General features: G+C 41.2%; 1 protein-coding gene across 2 annotated transcripts in view; it reads left to right on the top strand.

Moving 5' to 3' along the window:
- The window catches only part of kdm6ba (lysine (K)-specific demethylase 6B, a), a 98175-nt gene that overhangs the window by 10076 nt on the left and 63434 nt on the right, over window positions 1–24665 (top strand). For both annotated transcript variants that reach the window (XM_061959268.2, XM_061959270.2), the window contains one exon: window positions 6968–7043. The gene's annotated coding sequence lies outside the window, so the exon portion shown is untranslated. The remainder of the gene's footprint in view (window positions 1–6967; window positions 7044–24665) is intronic.

Below are 24665 nucleotides of genomic sequence, written 5' to 3'. Positions count from 1 at the left end.
TTTAACTGAACTTACATATTTTTAAGAGGTCTAAAATGTCTATAATTATATTTAATAAAAATTGCTCGTCGGCCCGAGTAATTAGAGCCCTGTTCACATTTGTCAATGTCTTATACACACATGGAGAAAGTGCAAGTGTTTACCAAGTACAATGAAGAATAATTCTGATAAACGCCTTGAACGTATTGAAAATAAGGAAGTGAATAGATGTGTTAGTAGTTGCTATGAAGTGGAAAAGGGTCGGATTAAATACGTTTAGCTTCCTCCTAGGTTTTTTCGGACAAGTTGTGAAGAATATGTAAAATATCTAAAGTATTGAAACTGTATACATGGTTGGAATAAACTTCAACCAAATAACATACACAGAAGCAGTCCAAGAGAAGCAACTAACAATTTACTGTTACAGTATATTATTATGATAGAATATACATTTAATGGTAGCTAACGTCAGTCGCTAAACTTTGCCAAATCGCAATAATTAGATGGGCGTAGTTTACGTGCTAAAAGTCGGAGGAGGGCTGGCTATAACAGTTAGCGGCCTCTCGGCAGCCATGTAAAACTTGCCCCTTTCAGGGTAACAATTGTTGTTACAAAGCCGTTGTGTAATAGCCTGGAAGACAATTACTGAGAAGCCAAATATTTACTATTTGACGTGTATAACGCAAGTTCTGTCACCAAGTTTATCCCTCTTATTCTAGAGAAGACCATGTATGTGAGCTCTGACCCTAATTCCGTGCATGTCCATACCAAAATTTGAAAGTGACGACACCCCCTGCTGGCGAGATATAACGAGTGTGACAACCAACCTGGTTCATAATGAGCTAAAGGGGGAATGGCTTATTACTAGAAGTGTAAATGGTAATCCTTCTCTGAAGTCAGCCCTTTTCGAAAACAAATCTGAACCCCCAACCCACACCCCACCGACTCACACACCCTTTGGCAAGTGCAAACACCAACGTTAAAGAAAAAGAAGAACGATTGCAGCTTCAAGCTTCACATTTCTCCCTCAGCTCCTTTTCTCTCTTGGCTTTCTCCCTCTCAGGTTTCACCCCCTCGCGCCCCGCCAAGCATGCTTCAGGCCCCTGTCTAACCCCCGTCCCCCCAGACCCCCGCCCTCCACCCTTTGACCCGCGTCTTACCCTCCACCTACCCCCATTGCCCTCCCTTTCCCCCCGGGCAAGAGTCCTTTGTGCCTTCCTCCCCCTCCATCGCTCCCTCCTCAGCACCTCAGCCTTTGTGTGCAGAGGCCAACGAGGGGCGAAGAGGAGCCGTGAGGACGTAGAGCGAGACGAGATGGATCCTTTTTGTTTTTAAACAAAAACACAGTAAAAGCAGGCATTCAAATAGTAGTTACTGTGCAAAATCACAGAAGTTGAGAGTTTTTATAAAAATAAGAAACGCTGCCGCTTTTATTTTTTTATTTAAGTGTGTTTTATTCACCTTAACTTTCTCTGTGTGCTCCTACAGAGGGACAAAATATGAGGAACTACTCTCAGTATGATACAATGCAGTTCTACGACCACAATAATGAATACATTGTTAAACACCTGACGTCAATTCAAATTAAGCGTTAATTTTATTAGTACTCCATCCATCCATCCATATTCAACCGCTTATCCGGAATCGGGTCGCGGGGACAACAGCTCCAGCAGAGACCCCCAGACTTCCCTCTTCAGAGCAACTTATTAGTACTCTTCATTATTTATTAATTTATGTTGATTTATAATTAATATTTTTTGTACGTGATCTAGTATGCCTGTTTTTATGGTGCCTGGACAACATATTAATTGTAGCTACCATAGCTAATTCTGGCCTAGTTACTCTGATCCTTTTGCTCACATGTTATTTAACAAGCGTTGTCCTCAACAAATAAAGTTATTCAATCATTGAATATTGGCGATTGGGTGCCTAATGAAGTGGCTGCTGCAGTTAGAATGTGCAGATGTTAATATGCTCATCTCAGATAGTGAACATGCATTATGGATTTATCCTGACGGGCCCTCCACATGCATTTTTAAAATGTGTGTGTGCGTGTGTGCGTGTGTGTGTGTGTGTACTATGTATGAAATGCACTCTCAGGGCACGCTCTGGAGGAGAGAATATTCCTGGAGAGCCAGCTGCCGCCCTTGTCTGTTATCACAGCTAACTCCATTAGTAGAGCTTGTGTCGCCAAGCCTTCCGCTCACACACACACACACGCACACACACATGCGCGCACGCAGAGACAATTGCAGCCATGTTCCATGACTTCCCTCCAGCGTCAGCGCGAGGCATTGTGGGTAAAGTGTGGCCAATGTCATGGCTGTTTCACCAAAATGTCACCCGGCCGGCCTCTTCTATCTCCTGTGAGGTGCTGACCTTTACCCGTCGTCACGCTACTGCTCAATCACTTAGATAAACGCCGGCTTCATACAAGCGCAACCTGTTATTTGGTGTCTGTAATTTAAGCTCAAGGGTAATTAGCTGGCTAATTACTGTTGCTTGCTATACTTACACTGCTTACCACCAAATAAAGGGGGCAAACGGCATGGTTGTTATTAATTAGCCGTTCTTGTCGCTTGACGCACACACACCTCCCTGTGTGACCTCCATGGTGATAGTGCGCCTGCCAGTGTGTGTTGTTTGTACGAACTTGTTGCTCGGTCAACTTTGGAGTGCTCCATACACACGGGCCACATTCAGTGCCAAGTACAGGCTTGTGTTGCCATGTCAACGCAAGACTTGCAAGGAGCCCCCCGATTGGCCGCACTGCCATGCATTGGATTGTGATGCATGCTGTCAGCGGGCCAATGGGACGCAAGCCGAGCCGGGCCTGTTGCTAAGGGGAGTATCTTGGAACACAGTCAGCTGGGTTTTCTCTCTCTCTCTTTTTGTCTCTCTCTCTCCTGCACTGCTTTGCCCTCATTGACTCCTTCTCCCCCACCTTCCTGTCTTCCTATTCTGCGCTCGCTGCATTTTTTTGTAACACCTCTACACGTGCGAAAGGGGAAAGACCATGTGCACGTTGGAAAAACTCACTGAATATTTCATGCATCGTTGTTCCATGTGTTTCCTTCTTTGTTTGCATCTCACTGCATACAAAGGCTGAAGTATCTCAAACTATCGCTATTTTACACAAAGTGAAGGAATTGCTCAATCAAAAAGCATTGTATATTTTGTGACTCACTGATTGTTCCATACCCCACATACTGTATTGAAGTGCGGGGTAGTACCTTTAAAACGTATTTAAATCCAATCTTCCTTCTGCAGAAAAGAGCCTTAAGAATCATCACTGGAAACGCATACAGGGAACCCACAAACCCAATATTCAAACAGTCAATTTTATTAAAATTTCATGAACTGGCGGAGTGTTAATTCCTAAAAGTCATGTACAAAGCACATGCAACAGTTCTACCAAATAATACTCAAAACAGATTTGTAAAAAGAGAAAATAATTATAATCTGAAAGGAACTGAGAGCTTTAATAAATCTAGATTTAGATCAGTGATAATGGAAATATCTATTTCAATCAGAGGTGTTAGTTTATGGAACAATTTTGACAGCGGAATAAAACAATGTAAATCTTTATTAAAAAAAAAGAAGTAAAAATCGTGATGATGAAATGATATGATTGTGTACAATTATTTCTTCATTTTTGGTTTAATTGTTGTAAAATTAAAATATGGCTTTGTAGTCGCCAACATTGAAAGTCAACTGTTGTATTTGTGAAAATAGGGGGCAGAAATAAGTTTTGAACTTTGTTCTGCTCCTTTTCATTCATATTGTACTTTAATTATATTTTAATTGATTTATCTTTTTTTTAAATTCCTGCTGATTATTTATGAATGAAATAAATAAATGAACAGAACTGAACACTACGAGCATTTTTAAGCCCCCTCTGCAACATGTTGGTACCCCACAGCCAGTCTCGTAACCTCCCTGGTGACTTTGCAGTGCCGTTAAACTTTTGTGACAATATAAAGTCAAGTGTCATGGCGTTCACATTGTAAACATGTGCTCTGACATGTATGAGGGTTACAGATGGGAGGCCATGCAATGCAGCTAAAGAAATAATCTGATATGTCACTTGTTGCTGATGAGGGGTTGCCATGCCAACTCAGGCTTTATGTAAGTGCAAGTTATGCCAAGCCCAAGTGTATGGCGTCCATCTATTTTCAATATTGTGGCTATATTCTATACCCAAACCACATTAATAAAACTTTTGTAGTCAATCGTTATTTTTACAGTAGATGTCGATAGCAGCGTGCTGGTTTGCATTCCGCAGCGCCATCATCCCGGCAGGAATGTTGTACGTCACGCTAACAAAGCATCTGCTCCCTCAACACATTTTCCATTTCCTGTTACCACACTTCCTGTTTCCTGGCTCTTATCCTCCCTTTGTTTCATCTCTTTGCTACATTTCTTCCACCCTTCTGCTGTCATCACTCGCCTCTCTTTCCGCCTCTTTGCTTTTGTGTGTGTGGAATGGATATACACTTTGCCCAGTGCAGCGTCCTGCTTATGAATCACACAGAACAAACAAAGGGTGTCATGTAAAGACAAGCGTTCATTCATAGTAATCCTCAATATGAAGAGAATAGGGAAAAACAAGCTATAACGTGCGCACACACACATACACACACAAACACACCCTTATTGCCTGTGTGTAAAGATGAGATCAAAAGCAGCAGAGCCAGCTGCTTCTCAGCCCCCGCACCCCCCTGCTGCTTTCGTGTGTGTGTGTGTGTGTGTGTGTGTGTGTGTGTGTGTGTGTGTGTGTGTGTGTGTGTGTGTGTGTGTGTGTGTGTGTGTGTGTGTCATATCAAGTTGTAGTACCACATGACAAAAATAGGCAAGATGAAGCTCATAAAGACGTCCTTTAAATATGGGCATGGTTCTTCAAAGATGCATGTGATGTGACATGATGTCCACCTCTGTAAAAATTGAAGATTGGGCACACACACACACATTTACACACTTACGCCAGCAAGAAGTTTCCATAGTGTGCAGCAGGCAGCGCGTTGGTGAGCAACGGTAATAAGAGAAATTTAAACACTTAACTCAGCAGGGAATTAGAAGAAGGTTTCTAGGTCCCAATATTATTATATTATTTTTAACCAGTTTAAAGTAGATTCTGCCACAACAGTGAATTGAAAATGTATTGTCCAGATGTTCATTGTAAATCCACAGCAACATTAACTGTGAATTTGTCATGTGTGTGTGAAGGTTTTTTCGCTTTGTTTTCCTGTGTTTAATTTTTCTTCTTGTCGAGCGCTCTTATTTTTTTTGCAGTTCCTGTTTTGGATATGTATTGCAGTGACTTTGCCACTGTTTCTAAATGCTGTTCTCCATCCCTGTTCTTGATCAGTGATCAGGGGACTCACCTGCCTCTGATCCCTAATCAGGAGTGTCCATATGTCAGTCACTATGTTTCCATGCACAAAATAGTTAGTTTTTTTGTTTTTTTTCACACCTACGTGTGAAGTCCCAGTGTCCATGCACACTCTCTAATGTGACTATTGATCATACGCCGTGTGCCTCCCGTACACTAGGAGGAGGTTATTTTCTTAGTTAAATGTAAGCCTTTTCCGGTTGACCTATGACGTCACACTAGGGATCTGCGGCTCTTTACAAGTCAACAGCCTAGCTCTGTTGTACCTGATGGCCGCTGTAATAATGGCACATATTACAAATATTACATCTCTGATTTTAAATAGCAGACAGCATCAAGAGATGATCTTGGATTGCGCTACGAACATGACGCTACAACCAAGAAGGTCTCGGACCAGATGCAGGTCAGAAAGAAAAGACAGCCTGCTGGGAGAGATTTTGTTGAAAGATTTTTGGACGAAGAATCATGTAAATAAAAAGTTCCAATATCTGGTAGTTCATTCAAAAGGGTGATCGGCTGATGGTAGTCGTTTTAAATCCGAAGGAAAAGACCGTTCCTGCCCCGACTGATACTATTCCAGATGAAGATTGCAATTGTTCTGGATTATCTTGTCAGTTGTGTGGAATACATATTCCACACAACTGGCATATATATTATGTGTGGAATATATATTATATTACTCTGTAAATACGTTTAAAAGAGTCTGTCCATATCACGTTTCAAAAAACAATAGTTACTGCAAGTGTAAAGTTATTTTTGTTCTTCTTTCTCTCCGTTGTCAAGTATGTTGTAATAGAAACACAAGATATAAGAAATAAACATGTTCTCGCATACTCTCATGGCGGCTGGAACTTCAAATACAAAGTTTTACAAACGCCCCAACTGTGTTCAGCGCAGACCGCTCCTCAAAGGTTCCTGGGAACCTCCGATAGTCCCACCTAGCTATTAGGAACCAAAATTAGTTCCTGTGGAACTAAATCTACCTGGGTAGTTTTTGGTGAAAACACAGGAAGTTACTTTATTTATTTATTTATGTATTTATTTATTTATTTATTTATTAGTTCCTGTAAAGGTTCCTGCGGTGGAAAAAGGACTATTGCAATCTTAAGAAGCCACCTGATCAGCAACAAGGCACAGGTGTGTCTCCTGATTGCCAATCAGGAAAATGGCGAGCAAAACATTACTTTAGTGGAGGTAAAGTGGCTGAGAGGGAAGACCAACAGGAAGTGGAATGAAAAATGAGTGCTGGACAGGAACCAAATAGCAAAACACAATAAAACAAACACATGCCCAACCTGTCATGAGCAGTCATGACATTATGTGTGTATCAGTAGCAAAAGTGGAATTAATGCACATACAGTATTATTGATGTCAACAACCCTGCCATGATGGCCGCCTTGCAGTCACCTCCATCTTCCTCTGAGCCAATGACCTTATCAATAAAAGGCTATTTCAGGGGTAGGGGCAGGGTCAGGTGTGCGTGTGACCCTCGAGTATATTTTGTTTAAGAAGACTGTGATGGAATAAAAACCGGAAGGAGTGAGCAACATTCTCATGTCTTTTTTTTTGTTTTGTTTCCTGTTCTCTTGTGGTCAGGTGATGAGGAGGTAAGGGATGCTCCATGATAGGAAGACGAGCAGCAGCATGAAGAAGAGTGTCTGCAGAACCATCGGTAAGCTGGTAAATGACCACATACAAAGGGTTGGTTGTAGCGTTTGGCTCGGTTGGTAGAGCAAGACACTTCCCCCTTGCACCTGATGAGTCGTGGTTAGGGCCTTGCATGGCAGCTCCCACCATCAGTGTGTGAATGGGTGAACGTGCAAAGTGCTTTGAGTACTTTGAATGTAGAAAAGCAAGTATAACCCATTTATTTAATGTATTTATGTAGCGTGAGCTGTAGGGCTGTCATATAGGGGGGAAAGGTGATGAAAATTCCAAGGGTCCACAGCCTGATGGGGCCCATATGTAACCTGCATGAGAAAATTATTAATCAAACACTGAACTAATATATAATAAGAATGAATCAAAATTAAAACAAAGCCACAAGTCATACAATATTCTAATTTTAATCATTTCAATTGCCGCTTCTTAAAAAATGGTTTGGTCCACACCAATGTTTCCTCTGAAGTGCGCACCTGCACTATTGGGCACTGCTTCCTTGTCCTCCGTGCACGGAAAATCAATGAAGTGCTTAAAATCCATATCTAAAACCAAACATAATCTCTAAATAAAATGAACACATAACTTATTCTGTACCATTTTCAACAAGTGGTCACAACAGATAAAATAATCATCAGCTGAGACGTTTTAAGGAGGAGAAGAAGGTGGTCTGCATCAACAATCATTTTATTGAGCAAAACTGATTACTGTCGGTTGTAACCACACCAAATTATTAGTGACAAAACTACTAACAAAACTGTTCACTTTCTGTCGTAATCACACCAAAAGTTAAGTTAAAGTTAAAGTACCAATGATTGTCACACACCCACTAGGTGTGGCGAAATTATTCTCTGCATTTGACCCATCACCCTTGATCACCCCCTGGGAGGTGAGGGGAGCAGTGAGCAGCAGCGGTGGCTGCGCCCGGGAATCATTTTTGGTGATTTAACCCCCAGTTCCAACCCTTGATGCTGAGTGCCAAGCAGGGAGGTAATAGGTCCCAATTTTATAGTCTTTGGTATGACTCGGCCGGGGTTTGAACTCACGACCTACCGATCTCAGGGCGGACACTCTAACCACTACAAACAATTGATATGTTGTGTTGACAGCAACCGCTCTCTTTCATTTGCGCCAAAAGACGCACAAACTTGGTTCAGCCAGTGATGCGTTCACTGCCAGAAAAACAGTCGGACAACTTCAACACCACACATAAACTCTTAACTGTTAGGTCGTTACAGAGTGATGCAGCTCATACGCAGCCAATGTTATTAACAGTGTGTTTTGTGTGTGTGTTGCTGTTTTGAAGGTTAGCTTACAGCAGCAGAGTTAGACGACTTAAATTTTGCATGTTAACTCTTATTTTGGCAAAATTAACAAGCACTGTACACCCACACTCCCCAAACACATGTGCTATACTGTCATGTAGTAAGAATGTTGATTTTGGGATATTAATCATGAAATGCTGTTCTTAGTTTACATAAATGCTAATAAATAACACTTTGCAATTATGTTTTTTACAGACAAAAGCATGTACAGTGTATCCTATGCTTGTGAGCACACATCTCATTGTGCAAAATGTGAATGTTTTAGGGGAATAAAATCTCTGAAAAGAGGTAAATGTCACAAATTCTCCCACAGCAGAAACCCCACCCAGACAATCAACATACAGCTCATGAATAACAAGATTTTTGTATTTAATTCATATTTACTGAGTAACTGAATAATGACCTTCGTCAGATGCTCATAATTAATCATTCTTAGTATCTGACGAAGGTCAGTTACGTTATCATGATGTGTTCAGTGTGGTCTTGTAAAATGTGTGAAGAATTGGAATAACCTAAATACACAAAAGATAGCTAATACTACCTAATTTACATAATTATCTGACTTATTGAGTGGTTAATTGTAAAAAAAGGAAACAAATTGGGTGTATTACACCAGGATCATTCATTGCCACCTTCAATGTGGCAATGAATGGGGTAGAGGGGCCCACACCGCTTTCAGGAGTCCCAGAATTCCTAGCAACAGCCCTGGTGAGCTGAGGTGATTGTGTGTCCAACACAGAGGTCATTTATGTAGACACACACTCACACATCCCGCAAGGAAAATGTGTGATATGTTTACATGTAAAAGGCTCATTAAGAGCTCCAGTTATAAATGATGCAATTACAATGTAATATCGGAGGCTCATGACTGATGCAGGTGCCCTTTGGCTGTTGGACACTTAAACACAAAGACACACGCACACACACACACACACACACACACACACACACACACACACACACACACGCACACACTCACACACACACGACACAGACAGATGATGCACTGCAAAAAAGATCTGTCAAAATATAAGATAAAAAGACTAGATTTTAGGAAAACTACTGAACAAATAATTTTACTTGATAAAACATCCTAAATTAAGATTTGTATATCCATTGATTAGCAGGGGGGCAAATATTTTATTTGAATAGTTATTTTCTCAAGTTTAACATGTTTAAACTAGAATAGAAAAAATACAAATTATTAATGCTATAGTTAAGATTAGTCAATGACTAAAAATAAGTGAATAGCTCTTAATTCTAGGGAAATTTGGAGAAATAAAATGTAAAATCTTGTGGTAAAAAATAGTTTGCGGTGTACAAGCATGTTTTGAACCCCAAAAACCTCTCTGACGGCCATTATTACATTTTTATACAAGGCACAATTTTGGCTACACTAATTGTGAATATGCAGGTGTGTGCATTCATAATGTCGCAGGAAGGAGAGTGACTCAAATATCACAAATGAAAGAAGTCCCAGTGCTTAGTTAGGCAGGACAAGCCCAGCGACAAGTTGAAAGCATATACATTTCCTCCTCCCCTCCTTCGTACGTTGGTCCAGGAGGTGATCTTCCACTCTCGATCTCCCCTCCCACCCTTCTGGGGCCTTCCCCAGGCAGCGTGGCACACCGTGAGGCCTGGCCGTGATCCAGGAGAGCCCGCCTGTGCCTGCCTGCTTCCCTTGAGAGTGCAGACAAAGCTGGGACGAGGCCAGATGCTCCACTCTGTCGCTTTATAGCTTGTTTTGACCCTCCTCTTCAGTCCTTGTTTGCTACTTTGTCTCTCTATTTCTTCTTCACACTTCATTCACCTTAAGGGTGTTTTCCTTTTTCTTCTGAACAAATATATATGATATGTAACCAACAAACACAAGCATGTGTGTTGCAGTGCTGCCTTTGTGTGTGGCCCCCCCACATCAAACTAAGCAGTAAAAGTGAGCGCTCGTCACCAGGTTCGACTGGTGTTTGTGTTTGTGTGTCAGCCACCCACAGCGTTTCTTTTCACCTCTTTTCACATGATCATCAACAAATGTCCTTTTAATTGCACGTCTGCCCCCTCCTTATATTTGTAGTGTAACTAATCCATCACACACCTTTATGTTAGCGTGAGTTACCAAATTTGTAATTAATGCCTTTAGCACTAAATGCCCCCTATTATGCAAAATTGACCTTTTAGAAATGTGTCACAAGAGCCTGCTTGTCATCAATCAATCATCAATCAAAGTTTATTTATATAGCCCTAAATCCCGAGTGTCTCAAAGGGCTGCACAAGCCACAACGACATCCTCGGTTCAGATCCCATATCAGGGCAAGGAAAAACTAAATCCAATGAGCTACAATGAGAAACTTTGGAGGAGGAGACCACACCGGGCGACCGGTGAAATAGACGTCGAGTGGATCTAGTAAACAGTGTGAGAGTCCAGTCCATAGTGGGGCCAGCAGGGGATCATCTTGAGTGGAGACAGGTCAGCAGCGCAGAGACGTCCCCAACAGATGCACAGATGAGTGGTAAACCCCCCCCCCCCCACGAAGGAGAGGGGGACGGCAGATCAACTGGTCTAAAAGGGGGGTCTATTTAAAGGTTAGAGTATACAAATTAGTTTTAAGATGGGACTTAAATATATTATATTAAAGCATTTAGGTTTTCAGCACCGAAGGCTTGGAATAACCTACAATTGAATATTAAACTTCAAACCCTAGTTACGTTGAATGAGTTTAAAGCTTCTGTGAAAGGATTGCAGTCTACCTTGTCTGTATGCACATGTGTCATGTGAGCAAGTTTTAATGTTGTAAATGTCATGTTTTATGTATTTGTTTACTGTTTTTAATGTAACCTTGCTGCTGCCCTCTTGGCCAGGTCTCCCTTGGAAAAGAGATCTTTGATCTCAATGGGATTTTACCTGGTTAAATAAAGGCTAATAATAATTAAATACTTCTACTGAGGTAACATCTCTAACTGATATCGGGAGGGCATTCCAGAGTACTGGAGTCCGAATAGAAAATGCTCTATAGCCCGCAGACTTTTTTTGGGCTCTGAAAATCACTAATAAGCTTGTGAGCACCAAAATTAATTTACAAACCCCGTTTCCATATGAGTTGGGAAATTGTGTTAGATGTAAATATAAACGGAATACAATGATTTGCAAATCCTTTTCAACCCATATTCAATTGAATGCACTACAAAGACAAGATATTTGATGTGCAAACTCATAAACTTTATATTTTTTTTGCAAATAATAATTAACTTAGAATTTCATGGCTGCAACACGTGCCAAAATAGTTGGGAAAGGGCATGTTCACCTCTGTGTTACATGGCATTTCCTTTTAACAACACTCAGTAAACGTTTGGGAACTGAGGAGACACATTTTTTAAGCTTCTCAGGTGGAATTCTTTCCCATTCTTGCTTGATGTACAGCTTAAGTTGTTCAACAGTCCGGGGGTCTCCGTTGTGGTATTTTAGGCTTCATAATGCGCCACACATTTTCAATGGGAGACAGGTCTGGACTACAGGCAGGCCCCCACTCTTTTACTATGAAGCCACGTTGATGTAACACGTGGTTTGGCATTGTCTTGCTGAAATAAGCAGGGGCGTCCATGGTAACGTTGCTTGGATGGCAACATATTTTGCTCCAAAACCTGTATGTACCTTTCAGCATTAATGGCGCCTTCACAGATGTGTAAGTTACCCATGTCTTGGGCACTAATACACCCCCATACCATCACAGATGCTGGCTTTTCAACTTTGCGCCTATAACAATCCGGATGGTTCTTTTCCTCTTTGGTCCGGAGGACACGACGTCCACAGTTTCCAAAAACAATTTGAAATGTGGACTCGTCAGACCACAGAACACTTTTCCACTTTGTATCAGTCCATCTTAGATGAGCTCAGGCCCAGCGAAGTTGTTTATCAGTTTGAACATCAAATATGTTGTCTTTGTAGCATATTCAACTGAATATGGGTTAAAAAGGATTTGGAAATCATTGTGTTCCGTTTTTATTTACATCTAACACAATTTCCCAACTCATATGGAAACGGGGTTTGTACCTCACTTTTTTGCTGCACTTTTGGGCGAAGAGGCGCTCAAACACTTGCATTGGAAGTTGCGGTTTTTCCATAATATCATGAAGGTCAAATATCCTTCCTCAAGGACATACCACCTCTGACTTTTTAGATAAGAAATCCATCCATCCATCCATTTTCTACCGCTTGTCCCGTTCGGGGTCGCGGGGGCTTCTGGAGCATATCTCAGCTGCATTCAGGCGGAAGGCGGGGTACACCCTGGACAAGTCGCCACCTTATAGCAGGGCCAACACAGATAGACAGATAACAATCACACTCACATTCACACACTAGGGCCAATTTAGTGTTGCCAATCAACCTATCTTTGGAGGTGGGAGGAAGCCGGAGTACCCGGAAGGAACCCACGCAGTCACAGGGAGAACATGCAAACTCCACACAGAAAGATCCCGAGCGCAGGATCGAACCCAGGACCTTCGTAATGTGAGGCAGACGCACTAACCCCTTTTTTCCACCGTGTTGCCCAGATAAGAAATCAATCAATAAAATGTACTATAAACAACTACAGTAGTTTTATAAAATAATTAGGGCTGTCAAGTAATTATTTTTTTTTTTTACATCTGATTAATCACACTCTAAGCCAAAATCATGATTAATCACAGGTTATTATTTACTTGCATAAATAAAATTTGCTGAAGAAAATACCCCAATATTTGGGTGCAAATACAGTTTGGCAGTCAGAATGTCATACAGGAATGTTTTTAAATGTTTTACTGAACTGCAAGTCATTGATTTGCAGAACTTGGTGAAAATAAGTATAGTAAAAATTAAGTGCACATTTTGAAAGTGTTTGCAATAATCTTGCAAACAAGGTACAGTTACTAATCAATAATGTAAACACACTTATATACAACTTAACATAGTGCACCATTTACTCTTCTTTAGTTTAAACAGTTACCTTTTTCAGATGACAATGCTGATTTCTTTTTTTGGTACAATGCGATCCCAGCTTGTTGTAATTATGTCTAACATTCTCCAGGAAGCAGAATACATTCATATTTAGTCTGTAGTTGCAAGTTGATGCTTTGGTTTGTGTAGTACAGTTGGTGAATCCTTGTTGTAATTGTGCCTCTCCAAGGTATCAGCTGTGGCAATATGAAGGACATCTTCTTGCAGGACTCGGTCTTCACAGATGTTAGATGTCCTGCATGCGGTGCCAGTCCGTTTAGCAAAGGCATTTGTTTAACTTAACTGTGCTACTTTTGTTGACCACATTGAATCAGCAAACTTTGTCAGCGTAGCATTCTCCTCTGCTTGTTGTGGATATAGTTAGCGTTCATGCTAGCATGTAGCTATTTGTCAATAGCTTTGAAGCCCAAATACCTCCATACTGCGCTTCACGCATCCTTTTGATTAACCAGCAGAACTGCCTTTATTTGCCATTTTTCCTGTACTCGCTGTTTCTTCTTGTGCACTCAGTGTGTGCGCGCTGACACACTCAACATGCTCCTCCGCTCTACGTCACCGCCTCATGGCAACATGCGGAGGAAAAAAAGATACCGGTATTTTTCAAAGGCAGTATAGTACCGTTTTGAATTTATTAGTACCGGTATACTGTACAACCCGAGTGTGTTGTTATAGTTATTTAACAGTTGTTTATTTTAAATTAAATAATTGCTCTCTCTTGTCCCATGTCCTGAACGGTTGAATAGCCTTGCAAATAATGGCGTCCTCTGCCACGACTTGTTCAAAAGTTGCACAGTCCATCTTCACAAACACATTTTCCTCTGCTTTATAAGTAAAACGTCCATTAGAAGTAAACTGATGTTTCTGAGTGATTAGTTCCAGTGTCGACAAAGATGTGTGGTTGTCATCACGCTTTACAAGAAGGTAAATGTCTAGTCAATGACAGTTCCGGTTGCTACTTCAGGACACACTGCCCCTTAGTGTTTTAGAAGAGAATTACACGTCTGGCGCCACCCCCCACGAAAGAACTATAAATCAAACAAGACGCCGTCAAAGGGGAAGCAAGCTATGTGACGTGAAAGTATAGGTTGTATTCTGTTACTTTTGAACTGTGCAGCAAACAGAGTGCAAACTATCTGAGTACCTAAGGGGCCTAAATCTTGCCATTATAAACAGATACAAGCAAAAAATCAAACTATGCAATAGAGTAGATCCCTATACGTTATCTAAAGAAAGATTTGTCGAGTGAAGTCAAGGATTATCCGTCGGTCGCTTTCCCAGACATGTCAAACTATTGTGTGCTCCAGACGTCATTCTGCACAACAAAACAGATGAAAACTTGGAAAAGTACGGAGGTCTACAATTTCTTTGTGTGGCTAGGACAAGGAAATTGGTATCAAGACTGTCCAGGATAAATATGCATCGTTTTTGCTCGGGTAAGGCTGCATTTCATGATTTAACTTCACGTCTACAGCCATGTTTGTTGCCTTATTATTGTTGTTGCTGCACGCGCCGTTTACGAGTAGTGTGTTTTTCCCTGTCTTTACAAAATATAACTACAGATGTCAACACATTGTGTATGTGCTGAACGCTTCATTTAGGATTGCTGCCTTTGGTAAAAGCTTTACTCTTTTAGGATTTGCTCTCAGACTCGCAGAGTTTGTGCTTTTTGACTTGTAGCAAAAATGTGTTTTAAAAACTCAGAAACAAGATAAAACACATAACATCAAGATAATACCTAAATGGGAAATACTAAACGGTATATCAAACAAACCTTTAACGAAGTGATCACTGCAAACTCATGCGTTCTTCGGCTCTGCTTGCCACTTTTCTTGCCGTCTTTCGTAAAATCTTGCACTCTTCCGCCATCCTTGATTACCTTTCGAAGACTTTTGAAGAGGCTTTTATCTTTTTCGCGTTTTGAAAATTTTCCTAAAACAACGCAAGCATCGGGCATTTTTCTTCGAGAAAGGCTAAATGCTGACCAGAACGCTTTGACGACAGACGCTTGCTGGCCCACCACTTCGAACTTCGCATAGTTAGTGAGCGGGACGTGACGTCAGATGAATACAAGCTACTGTATATTCCAGCCTTAAGGGGTCCTTCTTATCACTTGGTTTTTCTTTGTCCTCCCCACTTAAGGTCATGCTGACCTGTGTGTGTGCGTGCGTATGTTTGTGTGTGTGTGTGGATGCCGTCAGTATGTCTAATCTGACTGGTCGCCACTTTATCTGCAAGACGCTCCACCAGATCAGAGAGTGAGAGTGAGCGGGGTGAGGCAGGGTGTTAGAATGATGAGCGAGGAGGAGGATGATGATGCTGTCATGAAGGGAAGGTCCCGAATAAATCCAAATGTGTTTGATGTAAAAAAAAAAAAAGAAAAAAAAAAGTTCGCATGTGTCCAAGAGGGAAGGGAACTTCAAACACTGAATTCGAACGCCTGTTCACCTCATGTGCCCTTTTCTCATTACTCTTGCAAACACACACACACACACAACTTGAGGATTTCCACAGATGCACGTGGTGCTGAACTCATCCCAAGTAACCACATTCGCCTTCCCAAGTTACAGCCATGTTTTCCCCTGTTGCCACGGCGCCTGTGTGTGTGTGTGTGTGTATCACGTGTGTCTCTGCGAGACACTAAACAGCTGCATGTGGTGTGTGTTTGTGTGTCTGACAGCGACTCACATAGGCACACACGCACACACTTGTGTGTAGATCTAACTCTAAGAGGAGCCAGATGTGCTTCCTCAAACTTTTGTGGGACTTTCCTTTTGTTCTCTGTAGCTTGTGTGACGTGTTGTGTGGGTTGTGTGTCTGTTTAGGGTCGATGTCTTTTCATGCCAACATGCTGACTCTGCTGTCTATGGACTTGAGTATCACACATTTGGTGTGAACACTTGTGTGTTGTCTGTTGTGAGGGTTGTGTTTGAGGGTAGCAAGTGTCCACAGACCTCTGTGAACACCCTGTGAGGTCAGAGATCAGGTCTGGGCATTCAAGTCCCCGTACATGTGTCTCCAGCAAGTGTCCTAGCAACTGGGCGCAGAGACGCGCACACTTTTGCCAAAAACATCCTCAACGCAGAGACCGCCCCAACTTGTGGCATCCCTGTTATTTATGGCCGCCGTGGGCTGACCATTGCTTGGCATCCTGGCCTTTTGTGTCACTTCTCTTGAGCCAACATTATTTCAGGGCACGGGACACGTGTAGGGACACGGCCGCCGCCCTCATTAGGCGCACTATAACTCATAATGATGGTGTCATAAAAGTAAGTGAGCTGAGGACTTATTAGGAAGCGTAAATCACAGGTCGCCTTCACCGGGCCGCCTGTGGTGTCTTGGCACACACTCCCAAAGATTCGCACTGTCAGCACAGCAACCCCCACTTTCTTGTGCAATGTGCAAACTGTCACACTCTCCTCTGTGAGCAGAACAAGACGTCATGGCGACGGCAGTGAACAAAAGAGCGCATAAGAGTGGAGGCGTGGGGGATAAGATTGAGCATATGGGAGGGAGCAGCGGGAGCTAATTAAAAGAAAGTTTTAGCCGGGTGTTAATTCCCGCTGGCTCTTGGTCCCAGGTGTGTACCAGGGAGTGGAAGAAAGTCTGTCCCCATATGGTCTTTCTACTTCTTTTTCATGCTCAGATGGAACAACTTTGATTTTGTTGGTGTCATGCAGATGTGTGTCGGCGTTCCCTCGCTCTGGGCTTTATTCCATGACCAAAGTGCAGGAACAGGCTTTGACTAGCTAAAAATAGCCGCCAAACTCGCTCGCCCTTCCCTCCACACACCCGCCACTCGGGCCGGATAACCACCCCCGGGTTCTTGGGGGGCTCCCCACCCTGCTGTGAAATGTGAGCTGCTCCCACTGTAAATTCCACTCTTATCCCACTGCCTTGTTAAATCGGGGAGCAGGGTATGGAAGGTAGGGGTGGCGTGCCAAACAAATGTAGTCTGCCATGGCTTAAAATGCTTGCTAGTTGGAGTGCCTCAAGGCTACGTCCTAGGGTTCCTTTAGTGTTGTGACTGTGCATGTGTGCGCCCCAGGCTGTTGTCATGCGGGGGCAGCTGTGACTTACCTCCAGGGCATACCTCTGTTTCCTAGGAAGGAATGAAAACATGGTAGGGGGGGTGTCAACAGAGTGATGGAGCAAGCACATTCTTAGACATGCACAAAGCCTGTCAGCGGGGGGAACTGCAAGGCCAGCAGGATTCACAGACTTCTTAAAACAAGATTCCCCTCCCCCCGGTCTTTGTTGCGCCCACTTGGAAGCAAAAGATAATCCATGGAGGAATTCAAGAAGGCACAATTTGAGGGATTATTTGAGGAAAATTGTGGATGATGGAATATTTAAGTGTTTACCTGAAATGATTGCTCAGGGCTTGCCTGGAGGTTTGAATAAGTGCAAGCGGGACAAATTGAAGTCGACAAATGAAGCAAAGAATCGCCTGAAAATACAACAGTTGTATTCATTTATCCAAGATAGCGGGGATTTAGCATAGTGTGTTGCCAGATTGTGTTGACGTACGCAAGCCGCCCTACTTTACTGGCCTATCAAAACAGACTTGGCCGCCAATGATGTCTGATGTTGCACATTGTTACATCACGCTTGTATCTTGTTTGCTTGGATCTTGACGTTGTGTCTCGTGCATGTTATTGTCACAGTGTCAGTGTGTGGGTGTGTCTGGTCTGGTGGGGACATTGTGTTTGTTCCGCTTTGATGATTATATTGGTGGATCATGACAAATCTGGGTCCCTTAAGCTGTTTAGATAGTTGTTTGTGTGTTCTGGTTGCTATCTTCTCTAAAGTAGGTCGACTCTATACTTTTATTAGTTATTATTAGTAAGGGTGTAACGCTACGGCATTGTCACAGTTTGGCACGTATCTCGGTGTTAAGGCCATGGTTTTGTTCATTTCCGGTACAGGAAGGGAACAAGATGCAAAACATAAAACTGTTCAACTTTGTGCTGAATGCTTTAAAATGAAGCACAAAGATGCTATTTCAATCTGCTGGTAGTTCTCCAATTAATAATATTCTCAAATAAAAAATCTAAATGTTGTCCACTTTTATACACTTTATGTCCCACACTTGAATTTTGTACCAAGTGGGAACTCGGTACTACCGGTTTGGTAATACAAGTACCGTAGTACCTCATCTTATAAGCTAAGTTGGTTGTATGACCAACCGAGATCGTAACTCAAATCACTCACATCTCAAATCAAAGTCGCCCATTGAAATGAATTAAAATCCACAATTTTAACATGTAACCATGGCCGTAACTACCAATGAGGACACCAAGGTCAAGTTCTCTATATTTTTCATGTGACAAAAAGAAGATCTGACCGATTGCAAATTTATTTTGTTTAGGACATCGTCGTGTGCGCTGTACATTACCATATAGTAAATCCTCTCTAATATACAATCTTTGGTCCCAGCTACAACTCCAGACCAAGTAATGCAATGAAATCCACTTTTACTTACTTTAAACATAATCTGATAGGAAATGTGTGATCAACATAAAGTTAACATTAAATTATACTGATGTAACTAATATTGGTTTCATCTGAATGAAATTGATGTGAAACGCTGTTATTATGGCAGCGTTTAAGTAATTCCGCGCCGACTGAATTGTCTCTTGTCATGTCAGTCAGCTGATATTCTGTTCACAGATATCCAGGCGGCCCCTGCCCTAACGCAGAACACGGGCTGTGCGTATGGCCTCGTGATCCGTGGGGGGCCCCGTTTTGCGTGATGGAGCACATGTCGAATGTAAATTATTGAATGACAAGGCCCTTCATATAAAATGTTACCCCAAACATATTCTTGGCCATGTCATTCGCTGCATGTCACCGATGAGAATATGAAAACATATTTCCCACTTTTAGAAACAGTGGCGCTCGTCATTAGCCTTTGTTTTGCAAAGCAGAAGGTCCTGGGCTCAAATCCATGTCGGTGACAAGGTTTTAAAATGTTTGTTTTAATCATGTAAAAATTGTTGGAGACACTAAACTTCAGTGTATTGATAAAAAGAACCGGATTGTTACAAAATCATGCTGATTGTCAAAGATTTTAGATAATATACCTCAATTAAAGCATTTCTTATTATGTAAATTGAAATTCATATGGTGCTGGGAGACCCATGATTTCGACGTTTCAAATCTCCTCTTGGACCACCATTTTTTGTACTTAGAAGAACGAACTTCTATGGTATGCTCTCTGAGCTGCTTCGCAGTCAAACACACCATCAGCAACTTTTACGTTTTGCGTTGTTACGATAGAGTGTATAATATGTCATAGAATATAATTCTGTATTGTGTATATCGTAGTTTTACTTCCGGGCTGCGGCTAATGTAACTGCAGCAATGATGCTACTTTGAGGTAAGGTAGCATTTTTTACATACATCCCTGGAAGAACTTTTTGATGAGGGCCGGCGGGAGTATGCATGTCAACAACATTGCACACACAGACGGAGACTACGAAGGAAGCTAAACCAACAAAACCTGAAAAAAAATCGGTGCCATCGGTGTTATTTACAAACTTTTATTCTCTGGCTTTTAAATCGGCGTGAGTCTTGTGGTCCACTGTGTCTTTTATTGTTTTATTCTATTTTATTGATGTCTTTTATTATTTTATTCTAATATTATTATTATTATTTGTATGTTTATTGTTTACTTGTTTCATTTTAAATGCTTGTAATTATATTACTTTTATTGTTTCTTTTTTATGTGCAGCACTCTGGAGACCATTTTGTTGTTAATAGTGCTGTATAAACAAAGGGGATTGTGTTGAAAAAAGAATAAAGATGAACTCTTTTGTTTGGATAAATAAAAAGTCAGACATCGACCCAACAACGCTAGGCTAATCTGCAAAACTTGCCGCCAATGAGTCGTTCCTAGCGACTTGAACACGTTTATTTTCAATCCCTTGGAGACACAACATGAAGAATAGTACAGAAACGGTGTTAAAATGTGACAAAGTTTACGTTACCTCCAAATCATGAACAATTTAAAAGAAAAACACACCAAATGAGCCTAACAGAGTTGTTGTTCAAGACCCGAGCACCGTCAGCAGTCTCGCAGACATTGAGAAATTTAAAGATACCATCTTTAATTTCATGTTTAGACATGACCCTAGAATACACACTAGAAAATAAGGGCTGCTATTAACAATACTTTTTATGTTTTTATAATTGTCTTGTCCTTGTCACATATAAACATATATGCTTTGTAAATAAAAGGGGAAAAGATAAACATATATATATATATATATATATATATATATATATATATATATATATATATATATATATATATATATATTGTTTATCAAATTTATGCTCGCAACTTAATGACCGCTCGTATCTCAAAATACTCAAAAGTAAAAGTTGAGTTACAACTGTACATGTATTCCTTACGTGTATTCTTAGTTATTTACAATATTTGAATCTCTTAGCACCAGCTCCTCACTTCTGGTGAAGCTGTGATTGTAGAGTCTGGAGAGACTGTTCTCTAAACCAGTGTTAATTGAGCACAGCTGTAGCTCGTTAAACATTAATTGGCAATTAATCACCTCCTCCTCGAACCCCCTTTCCCCCAAACCTCTTCTTCACGTAGTTTAAAGGAGCGAAGGCGAATAAAGTGAGTTGTTGAAGGTATATCACAAGGAACGCCTGTTCCTGCGTACTAATCCTCGCTTGCTCTCTGCTCATTCATTAGCTTTTCATATTGACAAAATTATTGGGACAGCTGAGCATAACGCTGACAGGAAGTGAAAATGGTTGATAAAAGGAGGTGTAGAGACAGAATCGACATGCTGTTGTATAAATAAGATACATTTAATGAAATGGATACGACTACTTATTTTTGTGTATTGTAAAAACAATATACCTGTCCGATAGGGAATGTATCCTTGAATGATTCTGTTGTGATATGGGGTTATATAGAAAATGGTCACATGACTTGGCCTTCTAAGAGGGTGGAGCGTGACCCTAATTGAACGGAATAGGAGAAGGGCTGACTTATTTATTTCTGCAGTAAGCGGCTCTTATTTAACAGTAGATTCCAAAAAAGTGTTGCCTGTGTTCATTTTGCGCCAAAGGCTAAGCTGGCATGATGCTGCTGTAAGACGGTGACTGTAATGTTAGCATTGTAGCTCTGATAGCTACTGTATGCTAATGCTGCTAACATTGACGTTTGCTTACTCCTAAATGTTACGTATGGTATGTGATAAATGGTGTCTATGTTGTTGGAAAAGTGCAGAGTTACAGTGTATTTGGTAAAAAAAGTGGCCAAAGTACACAATGGCGCTTCTTGGAGACACAGCTCATTAGCATTAAAGCAACAGACACAAAAAACAGTGGGTAGGGCTTACTAGCACTTTTAAACTGCCTACATGTCAGCATCATGGCTACATTTTAGACAACACATTTCCAAAACACTATTGTTATATCTCTAAATCTTATTTAAAATAAGGGAAAACGGGTCCTTCAAAGAACATCAGCGTTGTCCACACTGCATCATAAGTAGAGGTGTAACGATATATCGATTTATAGTTCTTAGATTCAACTACATTGATTTGTGCTTGGCAAGTTTTCATTTTGGAAGATAGATCAATTTTATCGATACTAGAAAAGGAAAACATTAGATTTAAGAATGACAGACTTTATATGAAGTTTAACACTTTTATTGATGAGGACGTTAAAGGTTGTTCATCAAGAATGGGGAATAGTTACAGTGGCTGAGAAAGGTCACAAAAAATGAAAAGGTGACAAGACAATATCATAACTTGTGACACAACAACTTTCAGCTACAACACGATTGCAATAGCCAGAACAAATACAAGCGCCACAACACAATAATATAAAGCCGCAACACAACTTTAAGCCACAAAGGACGCAACGGAAACGATGGAAGTGACACGGGAGCAAGTTATGGGGACGGAATGACTGCCTGAACATAGTATATTAGTATTATTAAAACAGTAAAACAGGTATTTATGACTGAAAAAGTGGTCCCACTAGACTTACTTTTCCAACTTTGTTCATTACATTTCAACTTTCTGTCTCAGGGAGTGAGTCGCCGAAACTTGTCTGCTGTCACTTCCGTTCCATCTTTGTATTGTGTTGTATTGTTAAGGCTCTATGTCGTTGGGTTGTGGCATTTGTATTTTTTGGTGTCCTTTGCAATTTGTTGTGTTGTGGCCTCATGTTGTTCTGTTGTGACATCTGCCTTTTTCGTGACTTTTCTCTACTATTGTAGGTGTTTACTAAAATGAGAGTAGTAGCAGGTCAAACCACTGCTCATTTAACATAAAGAGATTTGGTTGCATTTATTTTTAATATTAATTTATTTTCGTATGATTTCTGTTGAAAAAAAAACACAGTAAAAGTAGCAAGTACATGTATTGTCTATTCAGCCTGAAGAGATGTTGGTTGCACTATATTTTTGATATTAATATTGTATTATTTTACAGCAGAAGTTGCAGGTAAATGTTGGTTACTGTCATTTTATTGAAAATGTTGAAAATGCAGTAGTGTTACTACAGTGACGTCAATCTACGGAAATTACCGAAGACGTTCGGAGCGTATTATTCAAAATGGCTGACTGAATTTGTGACATTTTGTGATGTTTAGATGGTATCTTTACATTCTTTGCAGATTGTAAATACAATTGGATGTGGTTTATTGGATACAATGAAACACAATTAAGCATATAAAGTCAACTTGTTTTTCCATTCCACTAGTACTTTAAAAAAATAAGCAAGCTGCCGAACGTGTCATGTGTCTCGATCGTCAACGGAGTCAGTTTTTATACAAGTGAAACATTTCGGAATGCTAAGTCAGTGAAGGTTCTCAAACAAACCAACTTTAGGCCCCGTTTACACTAAGCCGGATAAGGTTATCTAGGGTATATCACACCTCACCTTATCCGTGTCCACACACAACACTGCCACCGTTTAAGACCCCCGCCCCCCTCCGTCCGCCAGCGCAACGCGACCTACTACGCATGCGCGGAAAATGCACACGTCATAGTCATCTCCAGTGTTGCTTTGTGTGCAAGTTCTTAAATGTAACTTCTGTGAACAATATCCAGTGTTGTGGTATTTCAATTAACTGGAATCCAGTGGGCTGTGGGGCCCTATTGTAGTGAAACACACCTGAGCCATCATAAATTAATCAAATCTTTATTAGACACGTAAACAATGTGATCAAGAACATTTTACATCAATCAAACTAGGGATCTAGATATCTGGTCAGGACATTCCTCACTCTTTTGCCTTCACCTTCATTGTCCATTCGTTTTTGGTGACTTTATATACCTGGACCGAGACGTCGAGTCCGCGACATAAATGGCGGACAATAACTGATACAGTCTGCTTTGCCAGTCCAAATGCATTCGCCGTTTTCCTCGACGGCCAGGTAATACAAAGCACACGCTATCTTTTTTATCACATCCACGGGAGCTCGCATTCTTGTTGTCTCTCCTTTGACAAATGGACAAAGTTTTTTGCTAAGTAGCACCACAGCTGACCCGGCCGGACATTGGAAAGTTATCTTGCCGTCTGAGAAGTGTTATATCCCAAATAGCTGCAATCACTTTCTCTTAAGGTATTCATGTGTGATTTCCACAAGCGTCTGTACATGTAGAAGAAGGAGAAACACGGTCATGTCTGGATGACTAGCTTTCATATTTCCATTGGTTAGCTCCGAGCTACGAAACCGCTTTATCATGAAGCTGGCTGTGGCGTGTTCTTTCTGACGTCACTTCCTGTGTGGGCAAGGTCTTTCTGGCGTCACTTCCCCTCCGAACTCACTTTGTAAACGATCAATGAGTCCATACAGAGCTAAGTGCCAGAATTACACGGCTGACTTACCCCTGTAAAAATTTGTCCCAGAAGGAGGACCTTAAACGCTGATTTAGTGTGGCTGAAACGGGGTTTAGGCTAAATAATTATTTAAGGGGTTAAACGATTTAGTGTAGACATAGCCTAAGTCTTTGCAAGACCTCTGAATTTTACATCAGAAAGAGCTGTCGTCCTTTCAGATAGTCAACAGGACTCCTGGAGAAATGTGTTTCAAACTAAATATAGTTTAAGTCTGAAATACAACGTGCATTAATGTGGGAAATATTACACGTCCTCTCAGTTATTGGTCTATGAATAGAGGTATTGCTTTTTACCCAAATACTGTACGTTGTTCATAAGGGGACGGCGTGGCGCATTAGGAGAGTGGCCGTGCGCAACCCGAGGGTCCCTGGTTCAATCCCCACCTAGTACCAACCTCGTCATGTCCGTTGTGTCCTGAGCAAGACACTTCACCCTTG

This window comes from Nerophis lumbriciformis, linkage group LG05, assembly GCF_033978685.3.
Source record: "Nerophis lumbriciformis linkage group LG05, RoL_Nlum_v2.1, whole genome shotgun sequence".
Classification (NCBI taxonomy): Eukaryota; Metazoa; Chordata; class Actinopteri; order Syngnathiformes; family Syngnathidae; genus Nerophis; species Nerophis lumbriciformis.
This window is presented reverse-complemented; position numbering and strand designations above follow the sequence as displayed.